The following is a 22,017-nucleotide window of genomic DNA, read 5'->3' on the forward strand; positions in this document are numbered from 1 at the left end:
TTGCTGGACCTTGGCAAACCTACAATGAAATCCATCAAAATATATACCCATTTCCACTCAGGAATGGGTAAAAGCTGTAGGGTACCCACGGGTCTCTGATGTTCTGTCTTCACTTGTTGATAGATAAAGAATTTAGCTACATACTCCACAACATCCCTATGCATGCCGCTCCACCAAAAATGTCTCTTCCAGTCCTTGTACATTTTGGTTGTGCCTGGATGCACAGTGTATCTAGTATGGTGTGCCTCATCAAATAAATACTTCTTCAACAGCGGATTATCTAGCACCACTAAACGGCCTTTCTTTTAAAGGCTCCCATCTGATCTGATAGTCCAACCTGCCTTAGGCTCTTTAGAAATTTCTCCCTTTCGGATTTGAATCCAAGAGTCCTCCAATTGAGCATTAATCACTCTATCCATCCACGATGGCTATATAGCTAACTCTCCTAAAAATGTGTTGCATCCACTAATCTCTAGTCTGAAGTCAAACTGACTGATGGTAAGAATATCTCCGTACAATGAACATCTCAAAGCTGCAAGTTTGTGGCGATGTTCCTGCTCAAATCATCTGCTATAACGTTCGTCTTCCCCAAATGATATTGAAGTGCAAACTTATAATCCTTGATAAACTCGACCCATCGTCACTGCCTCTAGTTGAGTTCCTTCTGAGAAAAAAGGTACTTTAGACTCTAATGGTCTGTAAACAGTTTGAATTGTACCCCATAAAGATAATGCCTCCACACTTTAAGTGCGAAGACCACTGCTGCCAACTCTAAATCATGAGTGGGATAATTATGCTAATGAGTCCTCAACTGTCGTGAGATATAAGCCACTACTCTATGAGTCTATATCAAAACACCTCCTAGACCCGACAATGATGCATCTGTGTAGACAACAAAGGTCTTGTCACTGCTCAGAATGATCAACTCTGGTGCTGTAGTCAACTTTGCCTTCAAAGTCTTAAAGGCTCTCTGACATTCTGAGACCCAAACAAACTAAACACCCTTCTTCGTAAGGTGTGTCAGTAGGGTCGTAATCTTGGAAAAATCCTGAATGAATTTTTGATAGTAACCAGCAAGCCCCAAAAAGCTACCAATATCTGTAATAGTTTTCGATAGCTCCCAACTAAGAACTACCTCGACTTTAGCTAGATCAACTGTAATGCCCTCCTTGCTAATGACGTGGCCTAAAAATATGACTTCTGAAAGCCAAAACTCATATTTGCTAAACTTCATGTACAACTGATGCTCTCATTAAGTCTGCAATTCTAAACGAAGATGTTGCTCATGCTCGGCCTCTGATCTCGAGTAAATGAGGATGTCGTCGATGAAAACAATTATGAACTGGTCCAAATATGAACGAAAAACCCAGTTCATCAAATCCATGAATACTGCGAGTGCATCGGTTAGCCTAAATGGCATGACAAGAAATTCAAAAGACGTATACCAAGTCAGAAATGCGATCTTAGGAATGTCCATCTCCCGTACTCATAACTGATGATAACCGGATCGAAGATTAATCTTCGAGAAACACTACGCTCCCTACAACTGGTTAAATAAGTCATCAATCCTCGGTAATGGATACCTGTTCTGGATGGTATCCTTATTCAACTTATGATAATTAGTGCACAAATGAAGGTTGTTGTCCTTCTTCTTCACAAAAGGACTGGTGCTCCCTATGGAGAATGACTCTAGAGAATAAAACCCTGAGCAATGAGCTCCTCTAACTGAGTTTGTAGCTCCCTCATCTCAGCAGGTGCTATACGATAGGGTGCAAGGGATTTAATTGCAGTGTTCAGCTTCAACTCTATGTAGGAATCAACCTCTCTCACTGTATGTAATGCAGGTATATTTTGAAAGACATCCTGATACTCTAAGACCACTCTGGTCTCGTAATAAATGACACCATAATCCCGCTGTAACACCTCCTCGATGTATGCCAGTAATGACTATGCAAAATTGGTTCCCCTATGAGATTGCTATAACCCACTCTGTCCCATTGAATACTCACAAACTAACTATTTTGGTGAAACAATCGGTATTGACATGGTAGGAAGATAGCCAATACATAACAAGAATGACATTAAACTCGGACATGCACAATACAATCAAATCGACTATAAACTTAGACTCATCTAAGCTGATGACACATCTTCTACAGATACTCTCTAATAGGGATACTTTACCTAAAGGAGTAGAAATTGACAGAGGAATGTCTAAATGTTGTGCAACTAGCTGAAGCCTATCTATGAATGTAACGAAGATGAAAGAATGCAAAACTCCTGAATCACAAAGAATCTAGATGGGGAAGGGGTTCACAAGGAATGTACCTTCCACTACAATTCCGCTTGCACCATGATTACATGGTACACTGTGTAAACTCGACCAGAAGTTGCGGTTTGCAGTGCTGAAGACTCTAAAGTATGCAGAACTATCTGACTCTGAGGTAACTCCTGAATAGCATGAACCTGACTCTCGATCATTGGAACTGATAGTGGTGCCTCCAATCTCTGTTGCTAGTCCCGACCTCAGTTCAGGTGCTTACCCTAACCATTACCCTGCTAGCTTCCTACTGGTGTACTACGACACTCTGCAGCTCTATGACCGACGAACTTATGGTAGTGAAAACATGCACCCTAAAATTTACATTGCAACAGCGCTCTCGGATCCTACTGTAATCCCTGACCCTTGTCCTGCTCTCCTCCTATCACCGCGCCGTGGCAGTCCCTGGCTAGATGTCCATACTTGTGGCAATTGTAACAATTTCCTTAAAACTTTCGCTGCTTTGGTGCTTTTTGATCCCGTTGTCCCTTTGGACGAGCACCATGTTGCTATTGCTACTGATCACTCAGACGAGGACCACTCTGCTGTTGAAGTCCTCCAGATCCTGAAAATGATCTCTTGCCCTTTCTCTTGTCTCAGGACTGTCCTGCTCTAGAATTTCCTTCTTGCTCTATGCCTCCGTCAATAACTGGTGGTGGAATCACAGGAGTTGGTACCGTTAGCGATTCCTTATTTGCCATTTGCTCTTCTATTGCTGCTAATCTAGCTGCAATCAGTGCTATGAGGTCGATCAGATACTATGGATCCTGCTGCGGCTCGGGCTCTGGTTTAGCTTACCCAACTCTTTGGGTACAGGATCCTCTTTGACCATGTCCTCGTCCGGATATCTATAGTTTTAGAAGGAGAGCTTATAAGACACAATAAATGAGACCTCAAGCATAAATACTCATAACATATAGCAATAGGAAAGCATAACACATAATATCCTTAGAAATACTTCATATCACGGTAAAAAATATTGCTCGAAAATTTTGAGTTATACGCATAAAGACCTCACTCAATCTAGGAATTCCTAGTGGACACTATACATGAATTCTAGAAAACTCTATCCTAACTCCACGACACAACATAGGATATCCTAAGGATGCTAGAACTAAGCCTCTGATACCAACTGTGACACCCCTAGTTTCACATGAGGCTACAGTCCAAGGTGAACCCAAAGATATCAAACCTGCCATGCACCAAACACTGTGCAACAACATATTTCACCATCATAGTAATATCTCTCTAGTGGAGTCAAAAAAAGTAGTGCAGGTACAAGTAGATATAAAAAGGTAAGAATATAAGGGACACAATGAGAAAAAGAGATATCATAAATAATTAAAATCATGTTCCAACAGTATTAATAACAAGTCTCAACTGAAGAAAAAGATAAATGTCCAATAAACTGAAATAGGAGTAAATAATCTCAAATACAAGAGTCAATTGAAAAGTACTAAGGCTCTTAGCCTTCAAAATGAAATACAAGTCTATAAATAAACTAAACAACTACTAGTCTAATGTGGAACATAAGCTGACCATCAAGAAACAGTGGCGACTATGCAGAAACTTCGTAAACCTACAGCTCTCCAGAACTCAGTGTTTTGCTGCCTAAGAAGAGAAAAAAAATCAATAACGTCAGAGTGCTAACAACATCATCTCCATCCGCCCCTAGGGAAAGGGCTACTACATATAATGGGGGCTCTACCATATATGCATAATCTACCTAAACCATTTACCATGTACTAATAGGGGTTAATATTTAGAAATCCACAACACGAGATCAGTACTTCGAGCTAAATAATACAAACAAGGAAACCCTCATATATATACCCATGTATCTCAAATTGTTAATTGCTAAATATCAACTCAAAAACTAAGAATAAAATAATAAAGGAATACAATACTAAAATGTCAACCGAACAAAGTCATGTATGTCAACCAAACATCTCATGCTACCCTTGGGTAGATAATACTGAATAAGTACATAATCTTATGTAAACCACAATACAAAAATACTATGTCACAATATATCTCAACGGGGAACTACGTTCAAAATCAATTACCACCAAAGACTCACGCTGTCAAAGTTCTATGATTCATTACATCATCATGCAGATCAATGTATAGGTGCATTGACCTACGCATCGTCATGCGGAAATAATAATATATGTATATCAACATCTGTGCCTACTCATGTGGAAATGATAATATAGGTACATCGTCCTCTACGCCTACTCATGTGAAAACAATGATATAGGTACACCGACATCTGCGCATACTCGTGCGAAAACAATGATGCATTACAAAATGTAGTTGCTCATGGTCTAATTTTGGTATACTGACTAACGCACTCAGAGTGTCCACAATTACCGTAAACCAAAACAATCGTTACACGTGATGACACAAATTATTAGACTACGCTCATAAAGAGGCTCGTATATGGTTAAACCCAAGTACGTGCACTCTCCTAGTTACACACGTAGAAAAATTAATATATACAATATAGTATCAAATCAGTCGACTGAAATATCCTATCGGTCGACCGACAGCACGTGCACAAAGGTGCACACACAAAACAACCTTCAATCAGTCAATCGATAATCATTTTCGGTTGACCGACCAGAGAACTTCCTAGTTTTCTATGGACCAATCGGTCGACAAATTTCTTTGATCGGTCGACCGACCAGAGTGAAATTCCAGACTTTTGTATTTTGTCAACTTTTCTCAAAGCTCATATTTTTATTAACATGATTAGTAAAAATGTGATTAATTTTGATCATTACACAAGTATAGATTAACCTAAACAAGATCATATCACCTTGATATCATAAACTTAGGGTTTAAACATCCTAATCATCAAAACTCTCAAATTATTCGATTTATTAGGGTTTAAACAATTAAAAACTTAAATATACAATTAATAACAACTCTAATGATCATGATCATATTTTATATGTTAATTAGAGATTTAATCTACAGATCTTTTCATGGGTTTAAGTTCTAAACATTAAAGCTAGGTTTCATTCATCAAACCTAAGCTCTCAACATTAGATTTACAAACTAAACACATAAAGACATAAATTTTTACTGAGGATAGGTTTGGAGGATGATGATCTTGCCTTTCAAATGTGCTGATCTCTTACACGTAAAAGCAAGACTCGACCCTTCGTTGTCAAACGTCACAAAACTCACCCTCCTCTCGGTGTTCGCTTCACGAATCTTTCCTAAACTCACAAATTAGGGTTAGGGTTTTGAGAGAGAAAGTGGCTAATGCTAGGGTTCAGAGATTATGATGAAAAAAGAAGAAATTTTTGTGAAAACATGTATATATATATTTATATGCAATTGGGTTAAAAACCAACCCGAAACTAAAGCCCAGAATTTATGCTCATTGGTCGACTGGTTGTGAAAATTAATTGACCGATAAGTACACATCAGTCGACAGGTCGTTCCCATCGGTCGACCGACCAGAACAAAAATCCAACTTACAGTTTTGATATATCAGTGCATGATAGTGACATATATATACGTATTCGATCACAAATCGATTACTAACAAACTTATTCATCTCAGAATAGTATCAACCATAATAAAAATTATTTAATATTATTTTTCATAATATTTTCATAATTTATGGAGTTTTACAGTCGGGACTTTGAGCTTTGGAGGATAAGGGGTTGTATCCCATTCAGCAGAATAGGGTCTAACAACTTCCTTATCTTGGAGCTTGTTTCTTTTAGCAATGGCATTGTGACGGGCTTCCAGTTCTTCCATTTTAGCCGACTGAGAATTCTGCTCATTCTCGGCCTTCTTCAGAGGAAGATTCTTTGTGGTGAGCTTCTTGATCAGAAGTCTTGATCACTTTTTCCTTCCCCTTTGATGAAGTTGATCGTGCTCTTCGGGAAGATTCATGCCGAGGCGGTGAGTTTACTTTTTGGTACTTGGCCCTATTTGTGACAATTTGAGCCATCATGATTCGGAGTTCATTGATGGTCTCCTGCTGTGATTTGAGCATTGCTTGCTGCTCATCAAGTCTATTCACAAGATCTTCAAGGTTTCCTACCATATGAGACTCTATGATGGCTGAATATTCATCATCAGAGTTAATTCCTTTCGAGTCCGAGTATGTTGATAGATTCCATTGTAGGCATCGAAAATTGCCTATAGGTCTCCACGAACGGCTCAGTGTTAAAGAGCGACGATGAACGTCATTATCCGATCCACAGGAGTCCAATTGACGTCGACGAACGATTGAAGTGAATCGACGAGCTACGTGAGCTTATAGGATTTCGGAACAACGAAGACCCGGGCCAATCAGGAATCCGGTGATGTTCACAAAAAGGACAATACCCCTTATGCCTCGATCACTCTACAGATAATCCAACCACCAGAACGGATCGAACTCTTCATCAAGCATCCAACGCACTTGGAATCACTCAAATCCGAGTTCGGACGAAGAATCTACGGGGAAAACAACCAAATACACCTCAACGGAGTCTCAGAAATTCCAAAACACCCCAAGGGGTGTCTCAGAAATTTCGAGACACCCCAGGGGTGTCTCGGAAATTCCGAGACACCCTAGGGTGTCTCGGAAATTTCCGAGAAATTCCGAGACACCCCAAGGGTGTCTCAGAATTTCCGAGACACCCCTAGGGGTGTCTCGGATTTCTTGAGATGCCCTAGGGTGTCTAGGCACCCTAGGAGCCCCCCTAGCCTATAAATAGCCCCCTTAGGGCCTCATTTTGAAGATCTGGATTTTTGGAGAGCTTGGCGAAGCTCTGCTGCAGCAAAGAGTGGTCGAGCGCTTCAACCGAGGAGGAGAGGTCTACATCAGAGTCTTCATCACCCGCTCTTTCTTTTCCTTAGTATTACCCTTCGCCGGTAATCACTAAGAAGAGCTGATATCTCGTTTTAGCCGAGATAGACGCTTCAGGCTTCTAGATCTCACGCGGATCGACGAAGCTCTGCCCGATTTTCTCGGAGCAGATCTGAGTGCCCGGTGGTCCACGGATATCAACGTCCCCGTCACAGGCCAAAGACCCACGTAAGCAAGAGACCGCAAAACAGGATCTTGCGTTTGTTTGAAGAGAGTTGTAACCTTTTTGTTTTCATTGTGTAAGAGCCTTATAAAAAGGCGATATCTTTTTGTTTCATTGTAACGATCTAAGTTGTAATGAACACATCAATGAATACGACAACTTTTGATGCAAACAAGCTGGCGACCACAGTGGGAGCCAACGGCATCGCTACCGACGCCGTCGTGACGCAACCGGCATTCAAGATCCGGGTGAATGAAGAGATCGGATGCGAGTTCGATCGACAAAAGTTTAAAGAGGACCTCTCCTCCTCCTCCTCCAGATCCGCCTCTCCGAACAGGCTCGCAGATCCGGACTTCTCCTCCGCCGAGGAGATGGCTACTGAAGACGCTCCAACATTGTCAAAGAGAGCACGTCAAAGGCGACGTCAACGCTTTGCTCGTCAGCTGGCCAAAGCTTTGGAGCCGATGGATGGAATCCGCTACAATGAGGATCTCAAGTCCAGACATCGCCAAGAGCAACAACGGCAAACAACCAGCCCCTCCTCCAAAGCAGAAACGAACAAATGGGTTCATGTCAAAAGAACCCGTTCTACTCTCGAGGAGCGAATCCAGAAGCGCCGCGCCTTACATGCGCATGCCCGGACCCTTGTGCGAAAAGCACGAGAAATGCAAAAGGAAGAGGCAGTTAGGAGAGCGCCGAGATCCAAACAAGTTTGGGTGCCAAAGGCCAAATCAACGCCTAAGGCAAAAGCAGGTAATGTTGCTCTCCGACCTTCGTCAATTTCAGATCCCGAACCGCCGGTAAAGCCCCACCGCAGCGTGGATTTCCCCAAGTCTAGGGATCCTCTAAAGGATCGTATCAGTGCCCTACCCAAAAATCGAGGAAAAGCGCTTGTTAAAGAAAGCTGGGGATCGTTGAAGGAACTTCGAGCCAATATCCAGACTGGGGGTTGTACACGACCTCCTAACAAATTGAGTGCTACGACGACCCGCTTGGCGATGCATGCAAAAAATCTGGAGCACGTTAAGGTTTCACCCTCACAAGGGTGTGATTCCAAACGAGTGACTCCTGCAAATGCCAACAAGGCAATGTTTACTCAGAGGAAAACGCGTCGGACAGACGAACGCGTTATACCTGAGAACCCATGTGAGCAGCCGATAGGTTACTCCGACCGCAACGTCGATGAGTTGTACTATCAGGCTGGGGGTGCGAATGAATCTCGAAAGAGAAATACCCGGGAAGCGGACTCTCACTGTCCGTGTACCAAATTTATCAGGGCAGTATTATCAACATGTAGCTGCCCCAAGACCGCTCCACAGAGGATCTCGATACTCGAGAGAATCTCCGATGGAACAACGAAGCCTAAATCAGGGCGTCTCCACCAAAGAGGATCGATTGCTCGAGATGATGAATTCCCAGAAGTCACCATCAACATGGTGAACAAGGGAAAATCACCAATTGTTTCAAGTGGTTCCTACCCCAATTTCTCTCTAGGAAGCAGAGTCAGTTCGAGAATAGCTCAGCTTCAGCTAGAAGCCGTCAGATATAACGACGACTATGGGATCCATGAAGAAGTCCATTCCGATGATGAACTCTCAGATTCTTATTCCGCTCTCGCCTCTGACGATACAACATCTAGCATAGGGCAAGCTCGAGAAGTGTTCATGGTCAATACCAAGCAGATAGCCAACATCATTGAAGAGGCCCTGGCTAAGCAGAAGGAAATCTTCAAGTTCGAAATGGAAATGGCTATGCAAGAGATGAGACAAATGCACGACCAACAAATCCGAGCTTTGTCGAACCAGCTAGTTGAATCCAGCCGTCGCACCCAGAACGCCGCAGTTGACAGCGATCCGGAAGTGGACGAAATCATCATGGCCGACGCACCGCCCAAAAGTACTGGGGGTGACCCCACTAAAAATAACAACGCTGGGGATGGACCCACCAGTAATGACAACACTGGGGGTGGCCGTATTATTCCTCTAAAAAATCGTCCAAAACAGGATACGGATGAGGCCGAAAAGATGAGGGATCTCGAAAGAAAAATCGACGCCTTGATGTCTGCCCGAGAGGTGAGGACGGTGGATACCTTCATCAAACGCTTCCGTAATCAGGCAATGAACTGCAAGGATCCCGTCACGGAGGAATTCGTCTTGCAGACTTGTCATAACAACTTGTCCGTTAACATCTTGGATGTTATGGGAATGGAGCCGCTCAATACCTGGAAAGAGTTGAAAGTACGCGGAGAACAGGCCGAACGCTTCCTCAGAAGGAGGAAGCTCGAAAGAAACCAACCGATGGTCAACCCTCTGGGTTCAAGTCTCGTGTCCCATGATGAAGAGGAGGCACCTACAACAGTTGTTGACGACAATCAAACGTCACAACACCAATCCCGAAGACAACAGAAGAATTCGGATCCGAGGCTCCAAAACGAGTACTCGTTCAAAGACGAAGACGTTCCCGCCATCTTCGAGTCTCTTCTCGAGAATAACAAGATCAAGCTGCCACCCATCATGAATCAGGAGGAAGTTGACAATACTGCAGACCCAAAGTACTGTGCATACCACAGGAGGGTCGTTCATCCCACCAAGGATTGCTTTGCTCTCAAGAACAGCATTCAGACCTTGGTTGAAGCCGGCGTTATAACGCTAGGGTAAGCCAATTGTGAACGGCACAACTCCGAAGAGTATACGAGTATAAACTGCTTCTCAACACTCCGAAGAGTATACGAGTATAAACTGCTTCTCAGCACTCCGAAGAGTATACGAGTATAAACTGCTTCTCAACCCTCCGACCGGTATAAGAGGTTAAACTGCTTCCTGAAACTCCGATAAGTATAAGAGTATAAACTGCTTCTTAACACTCCGAAGAGTACACGAGTATAAACTGCTTCTCACCACTCCGACAAGTATAAGAGTATAAACTGCTTCTTAAGACTCCGAAGAGTATACGAGTATAAACTGCTTCTCAACCCTCCAAACGGTATATAAGGTTAAACTGCTCCCTGATACTCCAATAGGTATATGAGTCTAAACTATTTCCTACCATTGACGGGAAGTTCCTGGAGGATATTACGCTAATATTCTTAAGGATAACCCGGTCAGATAACAAAGTCAAACCCAGTTCCAAGAGAGAAGCTGGGGGTGGATAATCTAATACATCGGGAAGTTCCCAGAAGAATACCACATGGGTATTCTTAGGGATAACCCAATCATTGTAGAATTGATGAATAAGAAATTCACGTTCGAACTCTGAAGGTCAGAATGTCTCCTCTTATTCTCTAACTCTTATGAGTTATTTTTGTGAGAAGAGATCCAATCTTCTGGTAGGTTAATCTTTCCTCACCAAACCATCCGCTGATCAAATTAAACGACAGTGGATCCACCAACATTTTCATTTGCCCGTAGTTGGCATTTCTTAGACTTAACGCGCTAGGTCCTAAACGCCTAGCATTAAAGTCTCCCTTTGAGTGATAATACGAGTTGGCATTTTCTTTGCTACCCGTATTCCACTTTCTTTGCTTTCTGGTCAAACCTATAAAAGTTAGGGCCAAAGCCAAAATCCCCTCTCGATTCCCCCAATGAACGAGAGGTCCACTTTCAAATCGAGTGATCAAACCTTCCGACAGTTAGGGTCGTCTCAAACTCCTGCTTGGTCAAACCTTCATACAGTTAGGACCACAGTTAAAATCCCCTCTCGATTCCCCCAATGAACGAGAGGTCCACTTTCAAATCGAGTAATCAAACCTTCCGATAGTTAGGGTTACCCGATTTTTTCCGATTCTCAGAGTGGAGATCCCACTCTTAGTTTCATCCTTCCGGATTCTGGGGGTGGAGATCCCACCTCGAGTTTCAATTCATCTTTGGTTCAGTAACCAAACCTTCCGACAGTTAGGGTTATCCGAATCTTTTCGATTCTCGGAGTGGAGATCCCACTCCTAGTTTCACCATTCTGGATTCTGGGGGTGGAGATCCCACCCCAAGTCTCCTTTCCGGCCGAAGATAGAATATAAAATTCTTCCTCTTCAGCACCGGGAGATAGAATATAAAATTCTTCCTCTCCCGTTTCTCAATCTGTCTTTGCTTTTAGAAAAGACACGATTGTCAAATCCGGGCACTCGATGCACGGGGAATTTTATCCCGAAGCCTGAGTAGGGATAAGTCAACGCCTAACACGCGTTGCCGGGTAGTCTATTCCCGTAAGAAAGACGAAGTCTATGTATTCAAAATCATAGCATTAAGTCTAAGAGAAGCAATTCTCTTAGCACAACGTTACATGTGAAACGGGTTTTAATAATTCACATGCTAGCCCGATTCAAACGGTAATCGGTAAAGGCACGTCAAACCCGTTGATGGTTGGAGGTTTGCCAAAAATCCCAAAGCCTATGTCTAACACGCATTGCCGGTTTAGTCTTTTTCCGTACAAAAAGACACCAGAGTTCGATTCTGGGGTATTCTATCCTGAAACCTAAGCAATGATAAGTCTGCGCTTAACCCGTGCTGCCGGTTAGTTCTTAACCGTTGAAAAGAACATCCGTCCACATATTCAACAGCATGCTAGCCCGACTCAAACGGTAATCGGTAAAGGCTTGTCAAATCCGTTGACGGCTGAGGGTTTGCCAAAAATTCTATAAATGCAAGTCATTGACGTACCAGCTCCATTAGTTGGTCTCGTGACTTGAGCATCCAACAACTTCAGGATAAGATCTATACATGCAGAGGAATCAGCTTTAACAGTTGGTCCTGCAGACCTGACACCTGGAACCGCTATGCTCCAATACCTTAAGAGCTTAAACTGTGTATACTCCAGCAAACATACGAGTATAAACTGTGTTAATGGCGATCCGTAAACCCTAGGGTCAACGCCGGTCAACGCGTAACCCTAGGTCAACGCCGGCCAACGCGTAACCAACTGTGTATACTCCAGAAAACGTATGAGTATAAACTGTGTCAACGTACGAGTTCGAAACCCTAAGGGTCGACGCCGGTCAACGCGTAACCCTAGGTCAACGCCAGTCAACGCGTTGCGACCAAGGTCAATGTTTGACAATTCAAAACCCTAGGGTCAACGCCGGTCAACGCGTAACCCTAGGTCAACGCCAGTCAACGCGTTGCGACCAAAGTCAACGTTCGACGATTCGAAACCCTAGGGTGGACGCCGGTCAACGCGTAGCCCTAGGTCAACGCCAAGCAACGCGTTGCAAAAAGTCGACATTCGGATTCGAAACCCTAAGGGTAGACGCCGGTCAACACGTAACCCTAGGTCAACGCCAGTCAACGCGTTGCAACCAAAGTCAACGTTTGACGATTCGAAACCCTAAGGGTCGACGCCGGTCAACGCGTAACCCTAGGTCAACGCCAGTCAACGCGTTGCGATAAAAAGTCAACACACGATGATCTGAAATCCTAAGTCAACACAATGTGACGGAGGTAGTTCAAGGTCAACTTAATGACACGAGCCAAACTTAATTCATCAGCTGCAGACTCGAGACTCCGACGACGGCCAAGCGATAAACGCAGCGCCGGAAGAACTTCGGCTATTCGTCAAAGCATCGAATAGACCGAAAATCGAAGGAGCCAAGAGTTGAAGCTAACTACAGGTCCTTATGCCGACTGAAGGCTAGACCAATCACATCCAAAGTATTCCAGCCTCTTCTATAAAAGAAACAAGTCCGGAACGCTTTGGAGGGGGTATCTGTAGGCATCGAAAATTGCCTATAGGTCTCCACGAACGGCTCAGTGTTAAAGAGCGACGATGAACGTCACTATCCGATCCACAGGAGTCCAATTGACGTCGACGAACGATTGAAGTGAATCGACGAGCTACGTGAGCTGATAGGATTTCGGAACAACGAAGACCCGGGCCAATCAGGAATCCGGTGATGTTCACAAAAAGGACAATGCCCCTCATGCCTCGATCACTCTACAGATAATCCAACCACCAGAGTGGATCGAACTCTTCGTCAAGCATCCAATGCACTTGGAATCACTCAAATCCGAGTTCGGACGAAGAATCTACGGGGAAAACAACCAAATACACCTCAACTGAGTCTCAGAAATTCCAAAACACCCCAAGGGGTGTCTCAGAAATTCCGAGACACCCCAGGGGTGTCTCGGAAAATCCGAGACACCCCTAGGGGTGTCTCGGAATTTTCGAGACACCCTAGGGGTGTCTCGGATTTCTTGAGACGCCCTAGGGTGTCTAGGCACCCTAGGAGCCCCCCTAGCCTATAAATAGCCCCCTTAGGGCCTCATTTTGAAGATCTGGATTTTTGGAGAGCTTGGCGAAGCCCTGCTGCAGCAAAGAGTGGTCGAGCGCTTCAACCGAGGAGGAGAGGTCTACATCAGAGTCTTCATCACCCGCTCTTTCTTTTTCTTAGTATTACCCTTCGCCGGTAATCACTAAGAAGAGCTGATATCTCATTTTAGCCGAGATAGACGCTTCAGGCTTCTAGATCTCACGTGGATCGACGAAGCTCTGCCCGATTTTCTCGGAGCAGATCTGAGTGCCCGGTGGTCCACGGATATCAACGTCCCCGTCACAGGCCAAAGACCCACGCAAGAAAGAGACCGCAAAACAGGATCTTGCGTTTGTTTGAAGAGAGTTGTAACCTTTTTGTTTTCATTGTGTAAGAGCCTTATAAAAAGGCGATATCTTTTTGTTTCATTGTAACGATCTAAGTTGTAATGAACACAGCAATGAATACGACAACTTTTGATGCAAACATCCATCAGACTCACTCAGGATCTCTTTTAAGCTAGGAGATCATTTTTCATCTGACTCTTCATAGCTAGAGATTGATGACCTCCCTTTACCGATTATATTGGAAGTAACTCCAAGATATTCATCCTCTAAGGTTTTCTTCTTGTGAGAATGTTGTCGCTTATTAGGCAAGGCAACGTTCGTCAGTCGGTCAAACACCAACGGTCTTAATGCAGGTGCACAACATTGGCATCCTGAGAGGACCACAGAAATGAATCATTCACATTGGCATGAACGAGCAACTCGTTGTATCAGTCTTTCTCTCGATATGAACTCTCTCAAGTCTGTTACAAAGACTCGAGAGGAGTTACTCACCAAACGTGAGGCTTGAATTGGAACCCCTTCTCTACGATTAGACGAGACTGTCTCCTGGTGAAAACATGGATCTTAAATCCATGTTTGTCTTTATGAACGTGACGGATCACATCGCGTTTAGTATTAGAAATGCGAGGGTCACGTTTAGGAGAAAAAACATGAGGGTCGCGTTTGGCACTTCGAACGTGAAGTTAGCGTTGAACAATTGCAACGCGAGGGCCGTATTGCAGAATAAGAATGCGAAGGTCACGTTGAGGGGTAGGAATGTGAGTGTCACGTTTGAGAGTGGGGACGCGACGGTCATGTTTGAGAGTGGGGACATGAGGGTCGCATTTTGACAGAGCAACGTAAAGATGAGGTTCGCATTCAACACGAACTTGAAGTCCGTGTTTTGGCTATGGAACACGCCATTGAGGGTTGCGTCCAACCTAGCAATGTAAAGATGAGGTTATTAGCTGATTTGAGGCTTTTGAAGTGATACCACTATCTGTATTGATTAGGTTAGTCATAGTAATGAGCCTCTTGTTACCCGATACTTTTTGTTTGGGCACGGGTGTAGGGTTTCTAACTCAGTTGACGAGTTCAGTTGAAACCAGGTCTTCTCCTTTTGAGGAAGGACTCTATGAACAGTATGATCCAAAGGAGAGACACTCTTTTTGTTAGTCAATAGTAGGAGGAACATTAGTCTCCTTAGAGACATTGCGGATCTTGTGGATAGCCTTAGGGCTAAGGGATCCAGAGAAGAGAAACTCCTTATACTTAGCTTGGTCGAACTCAATAGTAAGAGTTTTGACAGTGGTTCCCACGAGTTTGGTGTTGGATTGCGCCACCACTTCTTCACCGGTGAAAAAGTTATTCCCCATCAGAGTCCCCGTCTTTTGTTTGAGGCAAAAATTTATAAGAAAACTAAGAAATCAATTTGTATTAATCTCCCTAACTGACTTAGGAAAAGAATGAATACAATCTCTTAAAGTAATTTCTTTCTAACTGACTTAGAAGGAAAAAAAATTATAATTTTCTTTACCGGTTTCCCGATTTACAAAAGAGAGAAAGATCAACAGAGATCCTTCCCTTTATTTAATTCTGGGTTCTTCTTGGTGGCGATGGGAGTTTGATTCTTATAACCCGTTGATGATCTGAACACTTCACTTCGTGGAACTTTATCTTCTCTTCTTGACTTAACATCTTAGAAGAACTTGTGAAGCAAGTTTAGAACTCTAGATGAGTTTAAAACTCTGCGAGAGAGTTAATTTTAGAAAGGAAATTCAATCCTTTTTAACTAAAATAAGATAAATAGCTTTCCTTTCTAATAGCCGATCTCAAAGATCTTCAACCAAAGATGGTTCAAAAAGCCAAGCCAAAATGATGTCAAAAGCACTAACCAAAAGCTCACACCAAAATCTCTCTCCAAAAAGTTCTAACCCTTTTTTAGCTGTAAAACCAACTATTTATAGGGTTTAATGGGTGTAACTAACCCCTTAATTTTCTCCATAATGGGGGAATAATCGCCCCATTAAGTGGATAACCATTGAAGTAATTTGAAATGGTCAAATGCGACTTCCGTGTTCTAGCTTCGACACGCGGGGGTGGATCCTCGCGTTTGTCTTTTAAAACCTGAGAGTGAGCCCTGCATTTAGAGTTTGAAATGCTAGGGTTAGCTCCGCATTTGGAGTTTGAAACGTGAGGTTTAGCCCCATGTTTGGAGTTTGGAACGCGAGGGTGAACCCTGCATTTGGAGTTCAAAATGCGGGAGTGAACTTCGTGTTTTGCCTTTGGAACACGAGGGTGAGCCCTCGCATTTGGAATTAGAAATGCGAGGGTGAACCCTCACGTTTGGCTTTGAAGAGATCGTTAATTATAATCTCTTTTTTCAAACTTTGCAAGGTTCATCAGCTTGTAATCCTTATATTTGGTTCTTGGAAATATGAGAGTTATCAATTTGTAACTCTCATCTATTTTCGTGAAAGTCATTAGTGTTTTGTAAGGGACTAGCTATCTGTAGTAATATTTTTACAGCCTACAGAGAGCAATCCACAAATTATAAAAAATTAAACTAGTTTTATACAAACAAGATTTAGTTACTCATTTTAGAAAATAAAAACATGAAAATAAAATCTAGAGTAAAAAAGCACAATAAAATAGATCTAATTTATAAGAAAAATGCAAAATAACTAATAAGAGAGATAAATGAGCATAAAAGTAAATATAAAACAACAATAAAAAGAAAAATATAAACTAACAACATGGCAAGAAATTAAATTCTATAAAGCATGAAAAATAAACAACAAAATAAAAGAGCATGAAAGTAAATCTACACTACAATGCATTAAAATAAATCTAATCTACTAACATAAAAAATTAAATCCTAAAACAAGAATTTCTAAAGCAATAAAATAAACGAGAAAAAAGAAAACTTAAATAGCAAGTGACTGGCTCCTTAAAAGCAAATCTTCATCTTTATCTTTATCTTCATGAACAAAGAAGAAGTAAGAAATTTTGAAAGGTGGGAAAAAATTTATTAATTTTAAGAAAAGTTTATATTATTGGAAAAGTCTTCTTAATTAAGAGTAATCCTCCTCCTCTTTAAATAGAGATTTTATAAAAAAATTCAACCTCAAACCCTCATTGTCTTCCCTATTTATATAGTAATCCAATCATTATTATCTCGTATGTAAAACCCTATAAATATCATGATTAATATCATTTGGGATGAATGAATACGTTGATAATTGATTTGAGATCGTTTGAATATATATATGTATATGTGAAAGTATAAACATGCTCGAATGAAAGAATCTGTAAGCTAGAAATAGATTTTAGGCGGTCGACTGATGATTGTCATTCAGTCGACCGATAGAAACTTATTAGTCGACTGATGGCAAGCCATCAGTCGACCGACGGGTATGCAGGCAGATTCCTAGTTTGGCTTGGTTTCGGGTCAGATTGAATTGTATCGGGTTTGCCAATATATATATGGATATATTTCATAAAAATCTCTCTTTTTCATTATATTTCTGAACCTTAGTGGTCACCCTCTGTTGGCCTTCTTATTTTGATGATGTTTAATAAACAATTTACTTCTAATGTTGTTTGTCTAGTGTTTGTGTTTTCGTATTTATTCTAGACAAACAACGAGTTGGAGGATGGAAGGAATAGAGCTTCAACGATCATATCCAAAGGAGGTTGGCGGAATGTCAGTGAAGCTTATGTAATTCTAGTTCAAGATCCAAGTTCAGCTTCATCCGCATGTGTACCAAGTCGAGCTTATTGAAGATCAAGATCGGCTTGGGTAATCTAGTTTAGGTTTTATATTATGTGTGTTAGATACTCTAAGCTCAATATCATATACACACACATTTTATTGGCTTCCTTGTATATATATATATAGTCATATATATATATACAACACAAGTTTTGGTTTTCATGTTTATAAATATGAAATTACATATTTCATATTTATTATTATGATTTGGTTTATCTACTTAGATATGAAACAAATATATTTTCATATACATACTCATATGTTTCATTTTCTATTGTATTTGTGAAAATTCTGTATTCTTAGCTTTTGAACTTAACAATAATCATATACATATTTTATTAAGTCTACAAAATTATTGTGCAAAGTTTCAAAACATGGTTTAGCCAAAATATCAAAGTTCACATGTTTACATTTTCGTGTTTTGAACTATTTTGCAAAATGATGATTTTTCACAAATGGGAAATGCAATTTGGAAAATTCTTTTTGTAACATGTTCATTTACATGTTTATATACATTTCCCAAAGTTTTATTATTTTTGGACTTCATCTGTTATTTTTAACAATTTTCCAAAGTCTCAAAAATCAGCTTTAAAACCTGTTTTTCTGTAGTATCAGATTTCGGTCGACCGCACCGGTCGACCGCTCATGTGTTTATTCGTTAGTGGGCAGCAGAGAGTTTGTCGGTCGACCGCCGCGGTCGACCGAGAGCTCGAAATTTCCATTGGTCGACCGCACCGGTAGACCGACGAAGTTCCTGCTTGTTTTCTCAGTCTGAGATCTGGTTCGCGATCGACCGCGAATATTTTCGGTCGACCACCGCTCTGTCAGTTCTCTTTCCAACGGCTATTTTTGTTACCGTTACTGGGGCTGTTTTTATCATTTTGTTTGGGGTTTTTGGCTGCGGTTCTTGGAGGCTATAAATACCCCATTGATCTCAGTTCTCAAAAATCGAAGAGAATGTTTTAACAAGTTTTAAACGAGTTTAAGTTTGTTTAGTTTGTTTTTGGGGTTTGTTGTTACAAAGAGGAGTTTGCATCATCTGTTGAGGAATTCATCTTCAATATCCTTTCATCCTCTCTTTGTGTTTTTAGAGAAGTTTCCTTAACTCTATTTCCTAGCATTTCTACTATTGTAATTCATATCAATCTTATTGCTAGTTCTTATTAAGTTAAGTTTTTATTTATATCTCATTGTTACACACATCCACTTGAGATTATTGTATTTGCATACATAGTATATTAGGGTTGTGAGAGATTGTAACATTGAGTTGTGCTTAATTGTGTTCTCATCTATTATAGAGAACAAATTTATATTTGTTACATTGTATGTGTTGTAAGGTTTTCGGTGAGCTAGAAACCGAGTGTGTGGTGAAGTTTTCGGTGAACTAGAAAACCGAGTGTGAGGAGTGAATGTTGTTCGGTGAGCGTTGAAAACCGACACTGTGAGGTGTAAACGTTATTCGGGTGAGCGTAGAAAACCCGGTTGTGATAGTGGATTCTCCCCGGGAGTGGGGAGCGGAGACGTAGGACGGAAGGTCCGAACTCCGTGATCATATTGCTTGTTTGAGTTTGGCTTAGCACTTATATTTGTTCATCTTTATAGCCTTTCTATCATTGTTTATTTCATCCACTATTTCATTTGTTTATGTTACCATTGTGTTTGCATATCCTTACATATATCATATTGTATATCTCTTTGGTAGGATATATCATCTTGTGCTAGCTTATATATCCTTGCGTATATTTCATCATATAGGATATATCTCTTTGTTTACATTGCTTATCCTAGCTCATATATCTTGTGATATTTCATACTTGCTAGGATAACTTGTTAATTAATTTTAATTGGCATTTAATCGGATTAGATTAGCATAAGACCCTAATCACCCCCCCTCTAGGGTCTAACACCCTCTCCCCTCAGCAAAACCTAGATTTAGTTTGGTAATTTTGAAGATCCCCAGGTCTTCTTTTAGGATAAAGACGAACCCGATATTGGAGAGGAAGAATTTTATATTCTATCCGTAGGTCTTATTTTAGGGTAAAGACGAACCCAATGCTGGAGAAGAAGAATTTTATATTCTATCTCCTATTGTAAAAGAAACTCAGAGTGGAATCTCCACTTCAAGAATCGAAAAGATCCAGATAATTCTAACTTTTATAGGATTGGTTACCTAATCTAAAAATAAATTTCCCTTTTATCGAGATGGAATTCCGACTTCAGCCCTAACTTTTATAGGTTTGACCGAAGGAAAAAGAGTGAAAGCCTTTTCCTTATTGAAAAGGAGTTCTGATTATGGTCCTAACCGTTTAATGGTTTGATCAAGTAGGGGTTATTGAGATGACCCTAACTTTTACAGGTTTGATGGTTCAACTTAGGTGGAAGCCTTTCGTTTATCGAAAGGGAAGTGCGTTTATTTGAAAGTAGACCTCTCGTTCATGGAGAAAACCGAGAGGAGATTTTGGCTTTGGTCCTAAATATAAGAAGGTTTGACCAAACAAGTAGTGGGAGTAGGGTACAAATAACAGTAAAAATGTTGACGTCAAGTGACATAGACTTAACATAAAAGGGGTTTGCTAATTGCCATGGATCGGTAGCTTGAACTTTTGAGTACTGTGTTAGGACTTTAACATTGGGAGTGTTAAGTGCATAAACACAGTGGGAGTTTGGATGGACTCAGCCGAAAAGATTTTTGGTAGACCCACTGTCAGTTAATTTGATCAATGAGGAACTTTGTGGTGGAGAACCATGAATCATCAAGCACTCCACAGTTATATCATGGGAGTTTTGTGAGGGAAGATTGACCGAATGAGGTCATTGAATCTCATCTCAACGAAAGAGTTCTCGAAAAGTCACAGTAGGAGGGTTTTAATCATCATGGAAATGATTAAATAGCTACACTCGGAAAGTCACAGTAGGAGGGTTTTAATCATCTTGGAAATGATTAAATAGCTATAGTGAGAGGTTCTTAATCACTTTTTATTCATGATTAAGAATGAATTATTTAAATAACTGGTCTTCATCTTGAATAATCAGCTGATCTCGGGTTATTCTTAAAAATACCCTGCACAGTATTCTCTAGGAACTTCCCGTTAAATAGGTTATCCCGAACGTACTAGGGATAATAAATTTTTAGGAACTTTTCATTTATTGGCATCATGAGCTTATCCCTGTCTTGGGTGATCAGGTGGTATGCACCATTCGAGTGAACTGTCTCTACCGCGAACGGTCCTTCCCATTTGGGCTGGAATTTGCCCTTTTTCTCAGACTTGAGTATCATCAGTCACCAGATGGCAAGAACCAAGTCTCCTTCCTTGAAACTTCATTGTAGGACTCTTTTATCAAAAACCTTGGAGATTCTAACTTGGTAAAACTCAATTTGTTGCTGAACCTCTAGGCGCTTTTCATATAACATCTCAAGTTCTTCGAGACGTTTTTGATGTTGTTCCACCGTCGTCATCCCCGTTGTGAGAGCGATGCGAAGGGATGGTATTTGGATTCTTAAGGAAAGGATAGCTTCACATCTATATACTAAGGAGTACAGAGTCACTTCGGTAGGCATACAAACTAGGGTGCAATAGGCCCAAAGAGCTTCGTCGAGTTTTTCATCCCAGTCTCGTTTGTTGGTTCTCACGAGCTTTGACAAAATCTTAATAATGGTTTTGTTGAAAGCTTCAGCTAAACCGTTTTCCATGAGATTATATGCCATCAACAAGACGTCTTGAATCCTAAACTTTCCACAGAATTTGATGAAGGCATTGCTAACAAACTAAGGGCCATTACCGTGCACGATTCATCTTGGAACACTGTATCGGTAGATGATGTGTTGTTTGATGAATTTGACGATGTCGCTTGTCTTCACTTCTTTGAGTGGAATTTCTTAGACCCAATTGGAGAAGTAGTCAGTGATCACCAAAATAAAACGATTGCCTTTAACTTATGGTGGAAAAATAGGACCAACGATGTTCATTCCCCATGTCTCGAATGGCCATGAAGTGACCGAAGGGTGCAAATGCCCCGGGGGTTGGTGCATATAATTCGCATGTATTTGACACGCATGGCACCATCAGGCATACTCAACTGCATCCATGATCATGGCTGGCCACGAATATCACATCCTTCTGAGATGATCACATAGTTTAGGACCAGGCTGGTGTGCACCGTAGGTTCTGTCATACGCTTCCTTAAGAGCCTCTTCTATCTCTTTGGTCGAAAGACATCGGAGTAGCATGCCATCATACACACGACGATAAAGTATCTGAGTCACCGTTTATAATAGAATCTCGGTGATCTTCATTGGACTGAGTCTCTTTCTTTTA

This window comes from Asparagus officinalis, chromosome 9, assembly GCF_001876935.1.
Source record: "Asparagus officinalis chromosome 9, Aspof.V1, whole genome shotgun sequence".
Classification (NCBI taxonomy): Eukaryota; Viridiplantae; Streptophyta; class Magnoliopsida; order Asparagales; family Asparagaceae; genus Asparagus; species Asparagus officinalis.